Source organism: Phoxinus phoxinus (assembly GCF_949152265.1).
Source record: "Phoxinus phoxinus genome assembly, chromosome: 8".
Lineage (NCBI taxonomy): Eukaryota > Metazoa > Chordata > Actinopteri > Cypriniformes > Leuciscidae > Phoxinus > Phoxinus phoxinus.
Window position 1 is genome coordinate 33,169,565 of NC_136883.1, and position 7,969 is coordinate 33,177,533.

Sequence of the window (7,969 nt, forward strand, 5' to 3'; positions counted from 1 at the left end):
TACGAAACTCAGTATGGGTCATCAGTACAACGCCCTAAAAGTACTCAAAAATTTATGAGACAGCGCCACCTTTTGGTCAAAAGTTATAATGAAATTTCAAAAAATGCTAATAACTTTTGAATAAATTTGCCTATAGTAATGAAACTGATCTCAATAGATTCCTTGGGTTATGCTGAAAACATAGATACCAATTTTGCCATAGTCAATCAAAGTTCCTGTCCGCCATCTTTATTTTCTTTTAAAACCTACTTTTTCGAACTCCTCCTAGACCGAACGTCCGATTTTCACCAAAATCGGATCGTGTCATCTCCAGACTGTGCCGAGTAAAAGTTATGGATTTCGTGTCGATAGACAAAACCGTTTTCGTATACCGCAGTGGCAAAGTTGAGGCATGATGCCAAAATGACTATTCAGGCTTTATATCTGCAATGCCTTGACATATTGACACCAAACTTTGTATGTGTCATTGTCACTTCACTCTGACCACATCACATCAGTTTCGTAACTGCGCCACCTATTGGTCGAAAGTGATAATCATATTTTTAGTTATTGTATGTGATTTTTCAACCATTTTGCCAAAATTCATCTTCAAATGTCTTTAATTGCTCCTTGCTGCAGTGGGTCTCACACTCCCAGCCACTTTGGCATGTCTTGTCGTCTTGCTTGCGCTTGGCCCCGGTGATTGCTGCTTGCAGCTATATTATATTATTACTTTTATTCTACGATAAAAAATACATCTCTTGTGAAGCTTTACTGCTAAAGCTTTTACTGGTCTTGAAATAGAACTACAGAAGTTAAAGGGACATTAAACACCATCAGACCGAACAGGTAAAAAGTAAAACTAGTTCACTTTTACAGCCTCGCGCTCTTGCTGATTATTATAACTCAAAACTTTTTTTTTTAAAGACTGAAAGAGTTGACGGAAGCTTAGATAGGCGACGTTGAAGTCATTTGATTGCGGTGTAGTTTGTTTATAGCCTGCGCTTCGCTTTTTACTTTTTTTTTTTTCTCTCTTAAAATTCAAGTTGTGGTCATTTGTGAAGATTGTGAAAGAATAATAAAAAAAATGTGATGAAAAAAAACTGGGTTTTTGTCAAGGGAACGAAGGGTGATGCTAATGGGTGGCCGTGGCCTACAAAAATACGTCATACACTACCCTATAAATGCACAAAAATGTGTACCTTAAGGGACAGCTTTGTCTTTATCAATGGTACATACAAAGTTGTCCCTTTAAGTTATTAAAAAAATTGTTTCAATTAGCCATCACAACTTAAAATTTCGCAATAGAATAACTTTCCGAGATTTAATTTGCTGAGATAACTCAAATATCAAAATAATGTCACTTAATGTAACTTCACATTTCAAGTTTACTAAACTTAGAAATTTAGAATGTTTTTGCAATGGAGTGATAAGCTGTTGCACCCCTAAAGATTCCATAGAGTGTTCAATAGCCATACAATTATGCACTGAAAAAATTTACTTACAGTATTTAAGAAAAAAAAAAAAAAAATTTAAATCACTGAATCAAACTATGAAATATTGAAGTAGTATTTTCTTGTAAAAACATAGCCTACTCGAATAATTTTTGTTTTATTTACAACTTTGAAAAACTTCTTATACTTTTTTTATTAAGTATAACACCATTGGTTGGGCCACTTTTGCTGGGTAGGGCTAGTCATAAATAATTAACATATTTTTTAACGACGATCTTTTGCATTACTGAATTTTGCCAAAAATGAAAATTCTGACAGTAATTTCTCACCCTCATGTTGTTCCAACCCCGTTAGACTTTTGTTCATCTTCGGAACACAAATTAAGATATTTTTGATGAAATCTGAGAGCTGGCTCACTCCTCCATAGGCTTCTATTGAAACTGGCCGGCCCTGGTCATCTGTGTGAGGCTGGCCAATAGTGAGCCTACGTTCTGACGTACAACCCAGAAGCGCTGCGCTGTTACTGAACTACGGGTTTGGAACAACATGAGGGTGAGTAATTACTGCCAGAATTTTCCTTTTTGCGTGAACTAACCCTTTAAGCATGACAATATCACACGACAATAACAAACAAGTATTAACTCATATTTCACATGGCATGTCTGCAAGACAACCATGAGCCAACTGTAAAATAGCAGAATGGTTTGAAAAAAAGGAGAGAAATTAGAAAAAAAAGAGAGATTCAGTGGCCTTTGTTCAAAAAGAGCCAAACACATTCGTTTGAAGATTATCCTATTGGCAACTGAAATGGCATTAAATCCCATCATCACTCACAGTTCAAGGTGAGCAGTTCAGTGGGAGGTTCCTTAAGAAAATCCATCCAGCTGAATAATTGAAGTGTCTGAAAACCATCCATGAATATGCAAGAAGGGAATCAAAGTGTCTCAACCTCTCTCTTCCACCGGCCTCCTCTGGGATTCAACAGCACATCTGGGTTGCAGAGGAAGAAACACACTCTTTGTAGAGCACTGAAGACCTCTGCCTCACCATGAAGGGCATTACTGAAATCTAATCAAATCTAATGTGCTAAGGCTGATAGCAAGATATTGAGGACTTCAGATGATGCCAACTATGATTCAACATACACAACGACCTAAATTTTCTATATATTGTAATCATTATGATCACAACTTGTAATAACTGCTTTAATGAGATCATTGTTTCTGCCTAAATGAATACATGATAACTATGCTAACTAACTATGACTTGTATTATCTTAGAACTGTACATTTCTGGACATATGGACATTACTTGGACACAGTCAACTCTGATAACAAATTACTCTAAATTGTAATGTAGAAACATGCATTTTCTGTAAAGTTGCTTTGAAACAATATATATTGTGAAAAGCGCTTTACAAATAAATATAAATTGAATTGAATGTGAATGTGTGCCACTGCTTGTAATAAACATGTAATAGCCATGCATAATTTTTAACCAGTATGTTGACCTATTTGATTAGTCTAATATGCAAAACTATTTAAAAGCATGTGTTTAAAAGCAAATATAATAAATAAATAAAATATTTTTGTATAAAATTTGTAAGACACATTAAATAAATTCAAAATGTAAAATCATCAATTACTGATGGCAATTTTATTATTTCTTGTGCTTCCCTCACATTTAGATGTTTGTGTCACAGTTGCAAAACTGATTCTCTCCGATTGTGTGACTTTAGATAAATTGAACATAATAATGTTTCATGTATATAAGAAGCTGTAAGTAATTAAAGTCGCTCTTTTGGACAGTGAGGAATTGCAAATCCAATGTAAATTTCAGACAGGCCTTCTACTAGAATGGTCTAATCCCACACCTTTACTCACACAGTATGATATAAGCTTGAATCAGGAAAGATTGGAATTATCAAACATGGAAGAGGGTTTAGATTACCCAGATAGCAAAAAATATCCACACGGCTTCTTTTTGCCGCCGGCCCTAAGCTGTCGGCTATAGGTGCGTCTCGCTGGCGGGGATACAACGTTTGCCGCCGAATACGTCACTCCCATTTTATGCGAGATGCCGCCGCCGAATAGCCGGCGGGCCGACTGCTTCATTTTCTCTGGCGGTTGCCTCCGTCTAATGGACCGCGGCCAGCTGGCGGCAAGCCGCTTTGAAATACAGATTTCTACTCTCAAATCGACCAGCCATGTTGCAAACGCATGTTGGGAGTTAGTGGAACTGACAGCATTTTAACTACTTTTCACATTTGAAGCGATTATAAAATCATAATAGCCTAAATTATAGCTTTTTTTTTTTTTTGCTCCAAAGCCATTAGGGTTTAAATCCTGACTCTTGATTCCATAAGGTAAGGTTTAGGAAATTACATTTAAATGACGTTGAAACTCTGAAGTGATTATATGTAAAATATATCAAATTATTTTATGCTCTTAGGTGAAAATTGTTTACATTTCTTTGATTTATGCACAATTGAGACATGCACCAATAAACCAAAAATAATTCATTTTGTAAAACTTAAGTTACTTACTTACTTGCAATAAATAACTTTCTGATTCTGATTAGGTTTAAAATAGATATTTCATTCATGGTATGAACAATTTAGCAGAATAAATTGATGAAGTTAGACTTTTTACCAATGCCTGACTAATCAGTGAACAGTGAAATACATCTGCAACATGGCCAAAGGTATGGCCTACTTGATATATTTGTATTCATTTGCAAGTGCAACCATGGTAATATCAAAACCCTGTTTTGACCTGAAGGAAGGAAAAACTCTAAATTCTCCTCTGGCTTCAGAGCTGCGCTGATAGTTTTGTGAAATAGCTCCTGGCCCCGCCCCGCCCCTACTGTCGATGACGCACTGGAGCCACTGAGGCTAGCCCCTCCCGAGCACATTCGCAGCAGGTCGCCGCTCGCACCAAAAAGCTGGATGCCAACCGCCGTAAAATTGGAAAGAAGAAGAAGAAGAAGAAGAAGAAGAAGAAGAAGAAGAAGAAGAAGAAGGTCGCCGCTCAATCGCGAGTTACTGTCAGTATTTACTACGTTACAGCCTGCAGTTTGCTAACTAGCAAAGTCATCGACTACCATCGTTTAAGTAAGTACATGTTTTCTTTTTGTGTAACGCAATAGCATGTTTACATTGTTTTTAGTTTATATATTTAAAATCTGTAACGTCATCTTTGTTCAGCCTTGTTTACGCAATGTTGCTAGTAACGTTACATGTAGAAATATAACTAGCTACAGTAACGTTAGGTGGCCAAAGCTTTAAAGTTGCATCTAAGTTTAACTTTTGGTGTTTTCTTATAAAAAATAACGATGTATAGGTAATTTAAATTATTTTGTTTGCCTGAACAATGCTGCTAGTCCAGTAACGTTAGCTAGAGGTGCTAGCAAGTGTTAGCTAGCACATGCTGTTTTTTAACTTTTGTTGAGGTTAAGCAATGTTGCTAGCCTAGTACACGTAGAAATTTTACTATTTTACATATAGAAAGACTAAGTTTAACTTCTGGTGTTTTCTAACAAAACAGAATGATGTATATAGGTGTTTTTAATTTATTTTTTTGTCCGAACAAATATGCGGCTAGTTCAGTTCACCGTGTAGCTACAGTGGCTAGCAAGTGTTGTGCTGTGTGTTACTGTACTGGATTTAAGGCTATTGTGATTTCTAATTCTGTACTTTTTATGTTTGAGGACAATTCTGTTTTCACTTTAATCACTAACGTACACTCAATGAATACATTTTATTTTTTAACAATTTCACTGTTCCACGTTTGGCTGATCAGTTTTGTCTCCCACAGCATAGCTACTGTATATTCCTAACGTTAACAATGCGGCTTTGTTCACATTTTCTTGCAGATACCTTGACCAGAGCATAACTGGTTATCTTCACCCATGAGACCTACTGTTGGACAATCGTTTTGGCTTTAAAGGTAAATGCTTCGTTAGTCACAATGTCTAGTTGCTGGGCCAAAAGGAGAAGGATTTTGCGCTAAACTAAGTGTTACATTTAAGTCCAATTCATTAAATGTATGCAATAACTTCGAACATATTTTTACGTCAATGATTATCAATAGGGGAAAGTAATCACTCCGTTATTGGTCCTTGGACTCCCCTGGCATCTTGTGTTCACCATGAAGTTTTCAGCTATGAAGGTATATTCTAGGCCTATGTCTTAATGGCCAGTGTTTTAACAGTATTGAAAATAGTGCCTTTTATTTTTTTATGTAGATTTCCAGAGACTCCGGACTGAAAACCGAGCCCTGAGGGAGGAGAACCAAGCTCTAAGGGAAAGCAATGCACGAGTAGGTGAGAACATCCACTCTTCTTAAATTTTACTTTTTTGTGTGTGATGTAGGTTCAAAACTATCATATGCCTTTAAATTTGTAGCTTCGGATGACAGTGGCTCACTTCAAGAGCAGGTGAAGCAAGTTGGGACAATGTTGAAGACGTTTGCTCGCACTGGGCAATCAGGTACAACTTGCAAACAACACCTGTAGTTGTTGGTTTAATTCCCACTGGGGCCACCTGTACATGTAGTAGACCTAGATAGTAATGTCATAGTTTAGTAGTTGAGGGACCAGGACTAACTATTTTATTCTATTATTCCGGGAACCCCTGTAGGTGCAGATCAGACCCTAATGCTGCGACGTCTTGGAGAGTTTGGCGATGTTGTGCCACATGGACCACAAAATGGACACTATGCTGCAACATTTCAGTGCCAATGTGTCTGTTGGAGAGTTATCTCTGCCAGGGGATCTGTTACTCCCCCTAGACACCCAGGAAAATTTGGCGTTGCTTGACGATAGTTTGAGGCAGGATAAAGAGCTCCAGGAACGATTTGTAAGTGTGCTGCTTTCGTTTATAACGCCGTAGGGTAATCTAAAAAGTCAAATTAAGATTGTACCCTGCATATTCTACAGTCTGAATCCACAGCCTGTCACATTTTATATTTAATTATGAGAAGCTTCAGAAAAATGTAATTTGTAACACTTTTTTGGATTTTCAGCTTCGGTTTTTGGCTATCTAATGTGGGAGGGACCTAAAGACAACAGTGTGGCGAATGCTTCAGAGTATATTCTCTAATCCGCTTTCCATTAATACAACCTGGACTGGTGTAGGGGATAAAGCATGTTTTAGAGACCTGTTCCTGAAGACCATTGTTCAAAGTAAGTTGAATATTTTTTTTTTATATTTAAGTAGATGTGTATGGCCTTATTCCATTTGAATGGCATGACACATCTGTATTTTCTACAGGGGCCATCCGGAAGAACCCGGCAACCCAGGATGCCACTGATGAGGCGGTCCAGGTTAATGTTACGCGTTACCTGAAAGGAGCATCTGACCGTGAAGGCGGAAAAAGGCGCCGCACAGCTGAGAGGGACCCACAGCCAACCCCTTAAACCTAGGCTGACTACTGACACCCCAGCATCACTGACAACTGTAACTCTTTCGTTGTCCTGCAGTCAGTAACATCAAGAAGCGCCAGACTACTCACCCAATCCACACTGTTCACTGTGGAACTAACTTTATTTTTTTATTTTTTTTATTCTCCCCCTGACCCTGCATTACCAAGGATCTCAATTACTTTAAATACTATTTGCTGCTTATTTCATTTGTTACCGTGCTTAACTATTCTATTGTTAAATATAGCTTGCAAATGCTTGTGCCTCAGGTCAGCATTGTAGTTATAATGGTCTTTTCTACTACTGTTTTTACCTTAGTATTTTTATATATACATTTTATACATGTATATATACACGTCAAGTTTTGTTTATCACAGATACTAGAGACAGATCTTATTGCAGCACAGTGTAAATCTTGTGCCCCAGGTCAGCAATGCCATTATAATGGTATATTCTAGTCCAGAGCTTTACTCTAAATTATTAGGCTACCACTTATCCTATTGTTAGAAATGGCTTGAAAATGTGATGTTATATCTTGATTTATTTGCTATCCTGCACTTTCTTTGGTACCAAATATCCTCATTACTTGTTATAATGTTTACTGTAATTCTTTTCATCTTAGAGCTGACCTCTTTACATTATTAACAATTATTGCAAGTGCTATAATTTACTGGCAAGGCTGTTTTTTTTTTACCAACATTTATTTGGAAACCTGCATGTTTTTTATCGTGTCTATATATATATATATATAATTTTATTATTTATATTTAAGTGATCTTACAAATTTTGTTTCAATGACAGTTACTGTACTTTGAAATGTGGAAATAAAACGTCAAATGTAAATTTGTCTGGTTTGATCAATCATTATCCTTGTTAAAACTGCATGCTATAAATATAAAAAATATATATTCAATAAGCGGCGGCAGATCGCTCAAACAGCGCTTGCCTCCGACGGGCCGCGGAAGGGCCGCCTTCGGTATAACGGTGGCGGAACGGCGGTTGGCCTGCGGGCCGGCCGCGGAACGAAGGCGGTAGGAAGGCGGCTGCCGCTTTTAAAAAGCGGCTGCCGCCAGCGGTGCGCCCGCAAACGTGTTTGCGATTACGCCATTCTGACG

The 7,969-nt window shown here is 37.5% G+C and overlaps 1 long non-coding RNA gene across 2 annotated transcripts; it reads left to right on the forward strand.

Annotated features, from left to right (window-relative positions):
• Nucleotides 1–3,388: 3,388 nt before the first annotated feature.
• Nucleotides 3,389–7,564, forward strand: LOC307003193. Of its 2 annotated transcripts, XR_013798645.1 has the most exons (8): nucleotides 3,389–4,545; nucleotides 5,307–5,380; nucleotides 5,525–5,602; nucleotides 5,679–5,756; nucleotides 5,839–5,922; nucleotides 6,073–6,291; nucleotides 6,458–6,617; nucleotides 6,706–7,564. It is a non-coding gene; the product is annotated as an uncharacterized lncRNA (long non-coding RNA). The 2 variants fall into 2 exon arrangements; XR_013798644.1 differs by having other exon boundaries at nucleotides 5,525–5,752.
• The last annotated feature ends 405 nt before the right edge of the window (nucleotides 7,565–7,969 follow it).